This window comes from Ictidomys tridecemlineatus, chromosome 9 (genome assembly GCF_052094955.1).
Source record: "Ictidomys tridecemlineatus isolate mIctTri1 chromosome 9, mIctTri1.hap1, whole genome shotgun sequence".
NCBI classification, from domain to species: Eukaryota; Metazoa; Chordata; class Mammalia; order Rodentia; family Sciuridae; genus Ictidomys; species Ictidomys tridecemlineatus.
Window position 1 is genome coordinate 57168222 of NC_135485.1, and position 14677 is coordinate 57182898.

General features: G+C 36.2%; 1 long non-coding RNA gene across 1 annotated transcript; it reads right to left on the minus strand.

Moving 5' to 3' along the window:
* Positions 1-2186: 2186 nt before the first annotated feature.
* On the minus strand, positions 2187-6191 carry LOC144366512 (uncharacterized). Its single transcript, XR_013425573.1, has 3 exons — positions 6078-6191; positions 4416-4451; positions 2187-2472 (listed from the first exon to the last, which is right to left on the minus strand). It is a non-coding gene; the product is annotated as an uncharacterized LOC144366512 (long non-coding RNA).
* Positions 6192-14677: the final 8486 nt, after the last annotated feature.

The following is a 14677-nucleotide window of genomic DNA, read 5'->3' on the forward strand; positions in this document are numbered from 1 at the left end:
CCTTGGACCAAAATGTATTTAAAAATAACTTGGTGAAGGGCTGAGGTTGTGGCTCAGTGGTAGAGCGTTCACCTAGCATGTGTGAGGCCCTGGGTTGAATTCTCAGCATAAATAAAGATATTGTGTCCAACTACAACTAAAAAATAAATATTTAAATAAAATAACCTGGTGAATGGGTAGATGAATGAACAGAGAAACTTGACACTATGTTGTACTAGTAAACTGAAATATTTTCAGTGATAGAATCTAGATTAAAAACATCTCCATGTGAGAACGCTGAACTGAGTCCAACCAGATAAATAACAGAGGGTAATGCAAGGCCCTGTTCTTAGGTCCAAGAGCTAGCACAGATGAGCTCAGACATGTTTTCAGCAACACATGAAAAGGACTTAGTGGTTAAAATGATAGAGCCCTTAATCATAATAGACAGAATCTGGAATATAGGAAGTAATTGTTTCACTTTCGTCATTTTTCTGATCATTTCTGTGGTATTTTGTGCTTTTCTGAGAAACCATGACTGGGGGCAAGGACTACATAAAAACTGAAGAGTGCTTGGAGAAGATTCCTAGGATATTAGGGGACATCAAACCATGTGTCAAAGGGAATAGTTGGACTGATAAATTTTAACTGGGGGTGATAATATTATTAGAAGGATCGTTGGGAAAATAGATTAGATTTATTTAATGAGACCTCAAAGAGTTGGACTAGGATCACATTTTAACTTCACATAAAGAATAATGAGATTTCAAGTTCAAAACTAGCCAAAGAATGAATATGAAATGGGATATTCGGCACAGAGTGAATTCCCTGTTGCTAGAGGCATTCTCGCAGATGTCAGTATACTGATGCTGAGACTAAGGAGCACCAGACATCTTGTTTAAATGCAAACACTGCTTCCTAGGTCTGCAGCACAGCCTGCTTTCCTCTGCGTTTCCGACGAGCTCCCAGGTGTTGTCGATTCAGTGGCCTTTAAGACCCTTTACATGTAGATATTTTTCATGTTTCTATGAAATAGTTGCATGTCTCCTACACTAACTCTATTCCCTTTGCCTTCCATGTGTGACCCTGTTACACGAAGCTGTGAAGAAATACCTTTAGAAAACTTCCCAAAGAAGACCAAAGTCCTCTATGAATGCCATGTACTGACTTTCCCCATCACAGAAGAACAGAAGGACTACTAGACTGTGATCATTGTTGGTAATTAGATATGGCTGGGTTATTGTTTCTATTCCTGGAGAACAGACTATATTTTTGTAAAGATGGAAAAATGAGTAACATTTGCAAAATTTTTCTTGCTCTTTTTGTTTTGTGCATTTCTGTGTTGGTCAGTTTTTCATCACTGTGACAAAATACCTGAGAAAAATATCTTAAAGGAGGAACAATTTATGTTGGCTCATAGTTTCAGAGGTTTCAATATATGGTTGGCTGGGTCCATGGTTTCTGGGCCTGTAGTGAGGCAGTATGATTGCAGAAAGACATGGTAGAGCAAAGTTGCTCACCTCATAACATCCAGAAAACAGAGCAAAATAAGAAGAGATGGGGAACAAGATATAGTTCCCAAGGGCACACCTCCAAGAACCCAGTCCTTTCAACTAAGTTTCCACTATCTCCCAATAGTCCATTCAGCTTAGAATCCCTCAATGGATTAATCCACTGATAGATCAGGGCCCTCAAGATCCAATCACTTACCCAAATCCATACCTCTGAGCATTGCTGAATTAGGGACCATGCCTTCAACTCATAAGCCTTTGAAAGACATTCCAGATCTAAACCTTAACAATCTCTATAGACAGATTAGGGAGAAATTTATAAATTTCCCTCCAAACTAAGACAAAAGAAAATTTTAAGTGTACATCCCCATGGCTTCATAATTTTCTATCTAATTAAAAGGTTTATAACCCCCTCTCTTTTTGCTAGAAACTCCCCAAGTAATCTCTTCAAGGCGCTAAATGTGGGGGGTAGAGAATCCTTCTGTCACCCATCATCTACCCCAGTTCCACAGAGACTACAGGTTGCTCCTCCTCATATTGTTATCCCCCTTTTCCTTTGTTATATAACCCCTGATTCTGTGATAGGCATATAACTTTCCAGGGGGAAAGAGATCTTATTTCCTAGATTCCTACGGTCATTTCCCTGGTCGCTCTTTATAATGCCAATAATGATGGGAAAAGATATTCCACTAGGAATAAAATAATGATATGAAGTTTTTATTGAAGCATTGCATTGAAAAGGGTATGCTATAGCACAAGGAGCAGTGAGATAAGATCTTTGACCTTCAGCTGTGGTACTAAATACTGATTGGAGGAAGATGCTGCTTTAGGTTATGACATTCTTGAAGAACTTCATTCATCATGAATCTCCCCGCCTGTCGTCAAGAGGGATTAGAGGATCAAAAGTCACAAAACGATCAATTTCTATTCTTGGTGGTAAGGATGGGGCTATGGTAGTTCTTCCGTCTATTGGTGGCTTCTTCTGATAAAACAAAAATCAAGACAAAAATGCGTTTATAAAGACTTGACATGGAAAAGCCACATATTGAGTATCTGCACAATAATAATATTTTAAAGTTACATGTGTAGGAAGGGAAGTATTTTCAACCGATACCATTTTTTAAAAAAATTTCATTAACTTATAACCAAGTCCTGTTTATTGGAATATATATGATAGGTAATAAATAAAATGTAAAGCACTTTATTTCTTTAAAAAGAAAATCGAGCATTCTGTTTTCAACCTTGTCTTTCAGCCTATCCTTCTGGAGAAGTAGAAGACTTGGACAAAAATAATTCTTTTAAAGCATGTTTGAAGGGAGCAGATCTAAGACTGGAAAGTTTTATGGACCCACGAATGTTACAGGGCAAGAATCCCAGGGAGGCATTTTGTTTTACTTTTCCCCTCAAGGCAAATGGCAATTCCAAAAGTAGTGCTAAGAAGCAGAGTAGAGCTTTTGATAAACTCCAGGGCTGAGGAATGAAAGTTCCCATCCAAGAGCTACCAGAGAGAAAAGGTCATGGTAAGTAACCAGGGTTTAAAATAGAAGCCCAAGGCCCTCCCCTGAGGAGTGAAGGGTGAACCAGAAGGACGGGTTCTCATCTTCTCAGTCTCTTATTAGACCAAGGTAAATGGTGAATGTCATGGCCAAATCTCATACCACAAGAGAAACCAAAGTAAATCCTCTCTGGTGGAAGACAACTTCATCCAGACCCTCAAGTTATTTCTACAGTTTTCATAAGCAATGTTTCCCATTTAATAAAAACGAATCATTCCTCCTGAAGAAACTCCAAAATGGGAGGTTAAAAACATTTTTTGCTCCAGTGAAAAATAAAAGAAAAAAGAAACAATAGCAGATACTTCAGAGACCCCCAAAGAGGCATTATTACACACTGATTGTAAAAAGCTATGACTAAGCTGCTCGAGAGAGTAAGTATTTAAATGGCAGCTTTTGGTATCAAATGACATTTAGAACTGAAAAACAGAATCCCAGCAACTCAGGATGCTGAAAGCAGAAGGATTATAAGTTCAAGGCCAGCTTTGACAACTTAGCAAGAACCTGTCTCAAAAAATAAAAAGGGTTGGAGATATAGCTCAGTGGTTTAGCACCCCTGGATTCAATAACCACGACTGGAAAAATGATAATTAAAATGAAAATTCAATCAATTGGTTTAGTATCATGTTAAGTACATCTGAAGACAGAATTAGTGAACCAAAAGATAAATCAGAAGAAAATAATAAGATTGAAGTATATTGCAACAAAAGGATGGAAATTATAGTAAAGGACGTAATCAATGTAAAGGTCAAATGTGTATTTGTAATTTGAAAAGACTAGAAAGGGAATAGGGAAGAAGTAATATTTGATAAGATAATAAATAATAATTTTCCAAAAATGATGAAAGTTATTATTCCGAAGATTCAGGAATCACTGTGGACCCCAAACAAGAGAAATACAAACAATTACACTTTAAGTAAAACTAAAAACAATAAGTTTTTTTTTAAAAAAAAAAATCAAAGACATTTTAAAAATCAAATTCTATGGATTTAAGTGAGTGCTTTCTTCCTTTAAAATTTTCTTTCTCATATTATTTTTTGGTAAGCAACATTGAATTGAAGTTTGAGAGAACTAGTATTAATAAGTGTTCTCAATGTTTTTCAGAAATTTTACAGTAATCTTTTTCAGACAAATTCAAAAATTTTAGTTCTTCTATTAATTAGCAGTTTTGTTAGGATGGGGATTCAAATCCATAACTAATTATTTGGAGTTTTATTAAAAAGAAGGCATAAATTAAAAGAATAGCTAGTATTATGATAACAAACATCAAAGACTTTCACATTTTTGTGTCCTTCCCTTTATTTTCCTGAGCCCTCTCTCCTCTTCCAAGTATTCATAATAAACAAACAGAAAAACAAGAATAAAAACTTACACAGAAATTCAGTTGTTCACATAATCTCTGACAGCGCTGCAAGAAAAAGGAGGAAAATGCAGTTATGTGTCATTTAATTTTTAAACAACTTCATCTAAGTTTAAATATATTTTTAAATGTCCTGAAGAAAATAATATAATACTTAAAAGAAGAAATTACAAAAATTGCTTTAAGGTCCATGGTAAGTATAGAAGCTTGCTGTAATGTAACTTGGCAGTCATATAGAAGAGAAGGGAGTTAGGGGTTAACTGAGATGAATGGCAGTACAAAAACACTTCCAAATATTAATTCTACCAGGAAAAACAACACGGAGTCTTAGGAATATAGTGATTTATCTCTACCAAGCTATTCAGTCTATAAAGGAAGAAGGCAGAAAACCAGGTGCAGAAGCTTTCTGCAAGCTGTTCTGAGCAGAAACTTGAGCTTTCAAAGGTACTCCAAGCAACTTCAAGAAGATGCAAAGCAGCAAAGAGGCCACAAGCTGCAGGTCTACATCTGTGTTAAGGATGATGGCCAAAAAAAAAAAAAAAAAAGCAGAAATTTGGCAATTGAGATAAATTGCCAAATTTATCTCAAATAAATACATATGACTTTTTAGGAGGAATTTTGAATAATATATGTATTTACAGGTTTACAATGTGAAACATCAATTATCAATGTGCAGTCACTCTTCTATAGACTCTCTGAAAAGTAAAGACACTAATTTACAAATCCAAAATAATCTTAGTGGTTTCTGATTACTCACTTGAATTCCATTTATTTTTTATTTTTATTTTTTGACACAAAAATTGTGCATATTTATGCACATGTATACAATGAGTATGATCAAATTAGAGTCAGTAGCATCTCCATCTCCTTAAACATTTATCATTTCTTTGTGGTGGGACTCTTTAAACCCTTTGATTTGTATTTCAAACTTTGCTCATAAGTGATATTTCATGATTGATGTTGTCCCCTTATTTGCAAAAGAGAAGTAGCTAAACAAGTTGGTGAGTTCAGGTGACACAGGGTGTGTGTTAATAGTCCTTGCAGGTCCCGAAAGGTTTTTCTGATGATATTCCCTAATTGACAGAATTTCCATCTCCTACATTCAGACTGTTTCCTATGCTTTTTGTCTTAGGTTTTTAATCTTTACCTCACAGAAAACCTTCCACTTATACTTTTTGTTTGTTTGTTTGTTTGCTTTGGTTTATTTTTATTTTCTTTTTTTTTTTAGTTGTAGATGGAAACAATACATTTATTTTATGTATTTATTTTTATGTAGTGCTGGGGATCAAACCCAGTGCCTCATACATGCTAGGCAAGTGCTCTACCACTGAGCTACAACCCCAGCTTCTCGTTTTGGTTTTTCATGCCAGCAATTAACCCAGGGCTCTCTACCACTGAGCTACATCCCCAGCTCTTTTTATTTTTTTATTTTGAGACATCATCTAGCTAAATTGCCCACGCTGGCCTTGAACTTGTGATCTTCCTACTTCAGCCGCCTGAGTAGCTAGGATTACAGGTGAGCACCATTGCTCCCACCCTAATCATACTGTATGTTCCTGAAAATATAACTTTGAAAATGTCAAATGTTTTCTCTCTAAATCATATCTTCCAAGGAGACAGTAAACATCCTCAATTGAAGTATTAAATGGAAAAAATGAGAAAGCAAAGAATTACCTTCCAGCTTAAGAAAGGATACTGTTGAATTTCAGGATGAAAACGTATTTCCTGTGAAAATTGAGAGACAGAAAATAAGGAGATGGAGGAAATTTGCAATAATGATAATCACAGTAATTGACTAGGAAATGTAATCTCTAAATCTTTGAACGGGTGATCTGTGTTTTGTTTTATGTGCTATCCTGGCACCTGACACAATTGCCTGACTTGCAGATACTCAGTAAAGTTTGGTCTTCAGAACGAGTGAATGAATCTTGTATATGCTAACCACAGTCACTAATCCTTTTCAAGACTGGGACATATTACCTCAGGTCATCCTCTCAGGGATACTACGCTCCCCTTTGTTCATAATAACAACTTGAGCTGTAGTCCTGCTCCACCCACTACCTCTGTCTGCTGTCTCTGAGTCCAGCTACTCCAGAGCAATCAGCTCCCCCTGCCGGGGTCACTCCCTCACTGCAGTAGGTCTCAACGTTGGCTGCCCACTGAAATACTTATCCGGGTAGTTTATAAGTAAACTACCATACCTGGATCAAACTCTAGACCAATAAAGTCAGATTTTGGGGCGTGGCACCCAGACATTAGGGCTTCTAAAAGTTTCCCAAATGATTCCAAAGGACAATAAAGATTGAGAACTACTGCTGTGCTCTGAGGCCAGGCTCCTCCATTCCCCATGACTCAAATCTCTTGTTTTTCTAACAAGGATTTTTAAAATAGAAAGAGCAGCTTTCAGGTCCAAAGGAACTCTTAAAAATGGAAATGGTGGATTTTTTCCTCCACAATTATTTTATTGTTGTTGCCAGGATTGGGTGTCACTAAAAGTCAGAATGTATGAACCATTCATACATTTGCAGAAATAGGCATTAAGAGGTTACTTACCGGTATGCAATCAGCTGTGAGCAAAAGGGCAGTGAGCATAATCACCACTTTCATCTTTCAACTTTATCTACAAGTAAAACAAGAGTATTATTTCTTCTTTTAATATTTATTTTTTAGTTGTAGTTGAACACAGTATCTTTATTTTATTTATTTATCTCTATGTGGTGCTGAGGATCAAACCCAGGGCCTTGCATGTGCTAGGTGAGAGCTCTACTGCTGAGCCACAACCCCAGCCCAAGAGTATTATTTTTTAACTTGGGAAATATGGAACTCTTTCCTGTTCACAGTCCATAATGTGGCTCAGGAGCCAGTAGTAGCTGGGCTGAAGGCTGTTCTCCAAGGAACCAAGGGGTGTGTAGATTAGAGATTTAGAGATGCTGGAGGACATTAAACGATTGGAATGTAGATTGTGATTCAAATGCCTTCAGAATAATGTGTATCCATAATTCAGGATCTCTACCATTTATGTATAGCATAAAACATTTAATGCTTATTAGGAATATTTTCTCAATGAATTTAATAGAACACTCATTTCTAGTAATTTTTTTTGAAAACATGGCTTTTTCATATTTATTTTTTTATTGATTAGAATGGTGACCTTGATGGATAGATATCTATCCTGTTAGTTCTTTATAGTATGGTGTAAACTATTTGATGTATTAGTAAATCCACATTGGTACAAAGTTTTCTGCCTTCTATTGTGGCAAGTTTTATTTTTATTATTTATTTATTTATTTATTTAGTTAGTTAGTTATTTTTGGTGTGTGGTACTGGGGATTGAACCCAGGGCCTTGTGCATGCAAGGCAAGCACTCTACGAACGGAGCCATATCCCCAGCCCTGACATGTTCATTTTGCAGATATAAAAGAAAAATTTAGAAGCGTTGCTATTACCCTTTTAAAATAATATATAAAATTTCTTTTTTTATTGTTTTGAAGTAAGAGAAGGGAGATGAAGCATTTTGAACATAAATATAATGTAGTATTTCTCCATAAGCAGAATACTATAATTTTCATAAAGTGTATTGATTCATTTTCATGAGTAAGTGATATCATTTATAGCTAATACTTATCATAAAAATTAATTCTGGAGCTGGGGGTATAGCTCATGGTAGAGTGTCTGCTTAGCATGAGCAAGGATCTGGATTTGAGCCCCTCCAAACAAACAAAAATTAATTCTGCCATTTGAAGTATGTTTTATAAGGAGAGCTATAAATATTATTTTAAAACAGAAAATAACAGCACATATCCAATTCTCTTACATTATGAAATGTCATAAGAGTATATCATGAACCCAAAATGTCAACAGCTGATTAAAAAAATCATGTTAAATAATATTTGACATGGGAAGAGAGACTTCAAGAGAGCTTCAAGAGAGAAAAGAAACCTTTTATGTAAACACATTGCCAACTAGGAATGCTAACATTCTTTATGTTCTCTCCTTTTACCTGTAAATGTTGTTCCCATTTTTTCTCATGTTTCTAAAAATATGTAGGAAGGAAAGAGGGTTGTACATTTCCAAATTAACTTTTAAAAATCCACATCTGTAGAATTTTTGTGTGTTCTTTTTCTACAATTTGTTTTTAGACATTAATTGTCTTAAAGCCCTAATATAATCTACAACAAACATCAGAGTAAAGTATTAACAATATATATATACCAAAATAAATAAATATAAGCATACACACATAAGCATAGAAGATAATATTTAAAGTGCCAAATAAAAATATATGCTGTAACTATACAAGTGAATTAAAATGTTATTTTCAATGTATTAAGGAATTCTTCAATTTGCAACATTTTAGTTGTCCATATCTTTTATAAAATGAAATTATTTATAATTCAAAGGACGTACCTTGTACCACCAGAAAGAATGACTGCCCAGTATCTGTAAGAACTTCTTTGAATCCTCCTTTGTAGATAATCCAGACAGTGGAAAGATATTTATATGTGTGGATACTAATGATGAGTGATATCAGAACATTAAAAAAATGACTTCTGAAAACCCTCATTTACATATGATGAAACAGGGGTTTCCCTGGCAGGTCAACACCTCAATTTTTACACATTTTTGTGGTTATTCATAAGACATGAATAATTCTTTCAGGAGACCCGAGGGTTTTGCAAATGGACTATAAGAATTGCAACAACCAGGAAAGTATCATGATGTCCTAGCAGTAGTAGGTAGGAGATTTATCTTGAGATTTTCAACTTTGAAGACTTAAATCCATCGAAACTTGCGTGAATCACAGACTTGCACAGGAATCTTATTTCCCCTTCCCTCAGAGGCTGTCTGTAGGCTGGGAGGAAGCACTAGATTGGGAGGCTGTAATCCAGGCTCAGCCACTGCTTAGCTGTGCAGAAACATGACTGGACCCAGGACTAAGAGTGGGAAGCCTCTGATTAACTTGGTTAAGACAGCCAAACAATGCAGAACCTTCTTTATATCCCCTCTAAGAGGCAGGTTGATGTAATCAGTATAACTAAGATCTTGAATGAATGAATTTTTCAGTTTTCCCCTAACACTTGAAAATCTATCAAGTACAAACTACTCAAACTCTTGGTGGGTTTTCTCCTTGTGTACTTTAGAAGATTTAGACTGGTATCTAAACCACTAGATGCTTACTTGCTGGAACTGGCAGAAAGGTTGGTTTTCTTGAGGCTTAGAAGATATGAGTAAGTCAAGAAGTTAGTCTAATTGCTAATCTACATCCTCTTCAAAATAAAAAGATAGAAGTAAAGTTAATTTTTGAACAAAATTCATTTTTATTTTCTTAACTAGTATGTTTTATAACACACACATGCCATTTTTGAAAATTTAAGAGCTACAATTTAGTAATTCCACTCCTATACTCCTATGTATATCCAAGAGAATTGAAAATACGTATTTTCAAAAAGCTTATACATGAATGTTCATAGCAGCATTTTTTCATAACAACCCCAAAGTGGAGACAGCTCAAATGTTCTTCAACTGATGAATGGATAAGCAAATAAGATATATCTAAACAATGGGATATTATTCAGTAATAAAAATTAACAAAGTACCTATGAATGCTACAATATGGATGCACTTTGAAAACATTATACAAAAACAAAAAGAAGCCAAACACAAAACATCACTTGTCATATGATTCTATTTATATGAAATATTCAGAATAAACAAATCCATAAAGGCAGGAAGTAGATTGGTAGTTGATAGAGTCTGGGTAGAGGAGGGAAATGGACAGTGACTACTAATGAGCAAGGCACTTCTTTTTGGGTGGTGGAAATATCTTGGAATTAGTGAAGTAGGATGCACAACTCTGCGGATGTTTTAAAGACCACTCAACTTTATGGATGGCCAATTATAGTTCAGTAACATTTTTATAGAAAAATGTCACATTCACACCCACACCCACACACACATACACACATGAATGGAAAAGAAAATATGAACCACTCATAATCCCAACACACAGAAATAATCACTGATGACTTTTCAGTGCTTTTCCTCCTTCTTTTCTTTAGCATATTATTCATGTTGCTGAAATTATTTAGTAAAGTCTTACTTTGAAAAAAACTAATGTGGTGATTATGTAACTATAAACTCTTTATAAACACTAATTTTTATAGATGCCTAAGAGTTTATTGATTGACAGATGAGAATGAGAGAAAAGAAGAAAGGGCAGATGGAATGCAGCAGCCAAAGGACCTAGAGAAATTAATTACCTTGCCTGCTGCAGAGGCCACACAGTCTTGAGCATCTGGTCAGATTCTTTTGATGGAGGAGTGTTGCTAAAAAGTAACTAATAGAAACTACTCTTATACTGGGTCATTCTTGGAGTTTTAAATATGTAACAGACACAAATGCACATGCACTTGCACAGGTATGCTGAAACACATTATTAAAGCAGCCATACAATCAAAATCAAACTTTCACTAGGATATGAAGAAGCAAAATAGAAGAGAAGAAAGAGCACTGGATTTAGTCAGAAGGCCTGGGTTTCAGTCCTGGCTCCACAGGTAATAACTGTTACCTACAAAAAGGTACCAAAAAGAAAAAAAGAATCTCTCTCTCTCCAAGCCTCAGTTTCTCCATCCATGAAATGGTGTTTCATCAATTCTAGTTACCGCACAGAATTGTGTGAGGATCAACTAATATCTACATGAAAGAGACTTGAAAATTATATAACACAAAATCAGGAGATACAATAAATAATGTGTGGGAGGCTGAGGTAATAGATTCACTTGAGCCCAAGTGTTCAAAACTAGCCTGGGCAACGTAATGAGAGTCATCTAAAAAAAAAAAAAAGCAAATAAATTTATGATTGATCCAAAATAAAGCCTAAGAAATATTTTGCTTGAGTAAATACTATAATTTAGCCTTTAAAAAAAGAGAAATATAAATTGAAAGACAATCATATTTCTTTGGATCATGCCACCTTGAAGGTTCAGAGAATGACTTGGATCATTAGGTGATAACTTTTAAATGCTATTCTGGTTCATGAAGGATAAGCCACAGAGGTAAGAAAACAGAAGGTAAGTGGACTTTCCTTAAATGTCTTTCTTCCTTCCCTCTTTTCTTCATTCCTTCCTCTTTTTCTTCCCTCCTTTGTTTAACAAATAATTATTTTGAATCTACCACATATATGGCACTGGGAATACAAAAATGGATAAAATATATTTTCTTCCCTTGAGGAAATCAGTCTAACAGCAAATCCAGACTCACAAATGGTTAAAGCACAGTGCCCTACATGCAGCGACACAGGTGTGCTGGGGTGTTACTTGATATGGAAGAGGAACCTCACTCCAAAGGCTTCCAGGAGGAAAAGACGATTCCACTGAATCTTAGTGACAAGCAGCCTTTACCTAGGTTTAGTGAGAAGGGTAGAAAAGGAATGTTGGGCAGAGGGTACAGCATGAGAAATGCAGGAAGTAAGAAATTTCATAGGGTGATTTTACAAAATCACCAAGAATTCACTCTTGTTGAAGGTGATGAGGCAGGAAGTAGCTGAAGTCAGTACCTACAGTGATGTTCTAGGAAGTCTGACAAGTTGGGTGATTCCAAAGTCAGAAAAACATTCAAGGAAGTAGTTGTCATGTCTGCCTTACAGCAGAGATGACTTATGGTTAATAGTCAAAATAAAAATGTCTAAATGGAAAGGATCTCAATTAAAATGTCAAATTACTAACTTACTTCATGCATAAGGCACTCTTAAAATAAATTAAAATGATAAATAACTTCATAGAAAAGTAGACTAAGGACATGAATAACCTGTTCAAAGGAGAAGGAATAAAAAGGATTGCAAATTGACAACATGTTAAAATGCACATACACGTTCACCCAGCAATTCTACATCTAGAAATGCCAAGTCAATATAATCATACAAGGAGATAGAAACAATGGAGAAGAAGTTTGATTGCATTGATGCTTATAATTATTAAAAAAAATCAGTTTTCAAATTCTCCATCAGCTAAGGACTAGTAAAATAAATTATAGAAGGTTAGGGGTGGAGCAAGTGGCATGCTCAAGACCCTGGGCTTGATCACCAGCACTAAAAATGATTATGGCAATTCACATAATGTAATGCACTAAATTAGTTATTTAAAAGAATAAAGCAGATTTACATGTAAGAATGTGAAGAAATAGCAATGTATATTGTTAGTTAAAAAAAGCAAGAAACAGAGAACAGGCTCAGAGGCCCACCGGCGTGGTAGACACGTCACCCCAATTGGAGTAGGAGCAGAGTAGAGCCATTGCATGCGCCCGCAAGGTAGGCAGACCTGCGACTGACCAGAACAGGCCCAGCGGCCCGCCGGTGTGGTAGAACCCCAATTGGAGGAGGGGCAGAGCAGAGCCGCCGCCTGCGCCTGCAAGGTAGGCAGACCTGTGACCAACCGGCAGAACAGACCCATCGGCCCGCCTGCATGGCAGACACATCACCCCAACTGGAGGAGGGGCAGAGCCGCCGCCCAGGCCTGCAAGGTAAGCAGACCTGCGACCTACTGGGAGAACAGGCCCAGCGACCCGCCAGCGTTGTAGATAGATCACCCCTATTGGAGGAGGGGCCCAGCCATTGCCCGCAAGGTAGGCAGACCACGCAACCTGGAGAAGGGGCCCAGCGGCCCACCGGCGTGATAGACAGATCACCCCAATTGGAGGAGGAGCACAGCCGCCGCCCGCCCCTGCAAGGGAGACTTTGCAACTATACAATATAAATATATAGGGGGAAAATTCAATAACACAACAGTTTCACCAAGCAGAAAGAAACGCGAGCAGTATGAAAAGACAAGGAAAGAAAGGACCACAAGCAATGCAGTTCAACTCAACTTTAGAAGAGGTAATAGCTGCAGCAGATGGAATGTCAGATAAAAAATTCAGGATTTACATGCTTCAGATGATCTGGAGTCTCAAGGAAGACATTAGACAGCAAAATCAGACAATGAAAGATCACTTCGACAATGAATTACATAAACAAATACAAGAAGTAAAAGATCAACTAAACAGGGAGATAGAGTTTATGAAAAACAAACAAACAGAAATTCTAGAAATGCAGGAAGCAATAAACCAACTTAAAATCTCAAATGAGAATACTACCAGCAGAGTAGAACACTTAGAAGATAGAACATCAGACAATGAAGACAAAGTATTTCAACTTGAAAAGAACATAGACAGCTCAGCAAGACTGCTAAGAAACCATGAGCAGAACATCCAAGAAATATGGGATAACATAAAAAGACCAAACTTAAGAGTCACTGGGATACAGGAAGGCATAGAGCTCCAAACCAAAGGAATAAACAATTTATTCAATGAAATAATATGAGAAAACTTCCCAGACTTGAAGAATGAGACAGAATCCCAAATCCTAGAAGCCTACAGGACGCCGAATGTGCAAAATCATAAAAGATCCACACCTAGACACATTATAATGAAGATGCCCAACATACAGAATAAGGAGAGAATTTTAAAAGCTTCAAGAGAAAGGAAGCAGATTACATTTAGGGGTAAACCAATCAGGATAACAGCTGATATTTCAACACAGACTCTGAAAGCTAGAAGATCCTGGAATAACATATTTCAAAAGCTGAAAGAAAATGGGTTCCAACCAAGAATTGTGTATCCAGCGAAATTAAGCTTCAGGATGGAAGATGAAATTAAAACCTTTCACGATAAACAAAAGTTAAAAGAATTTGCAGCTAGAAAACCATCTCTTCAAAACATCCTCGGCAAAACATTACAGGAAGAGGAAATGGAAAATAACAATGAAAACCAACAGTGGGAGGTAGTACAGTAAAGGGAAAAAATAATCAAAGAGGAAAAACAAACCATGTTAAGTAACATAAATAAACAAATATGGCTGGAAGAACAATCCATATCTCAATAATAACCCTAAATGTTAATGGCTTAAACTCACCAATTAAGAGACACAGGCTAGTAGAATGGATCAAAAAAAAAAAAAAAGATCCAACAATATGCTTCCTACAGGAGATGCATTTGATAGGAAAAGACATACATAGACCGAAGGTGAAAGGTTGGGAAAAATCATATCACTCATATGGACTTCGGAAACAAGCAGGAGTGTCCATACTCATATCAAATAAAATAGATTTCAAGCCAAAGTTAATCAAAAGGGATAAAGAGGAACACTACATACTGCTCAGGGGAACCATACACCAACAAGACATAACAATCATAAATATATATTCTCCAAACAATGGTGCAGCTATGTTCATCAAACAAAC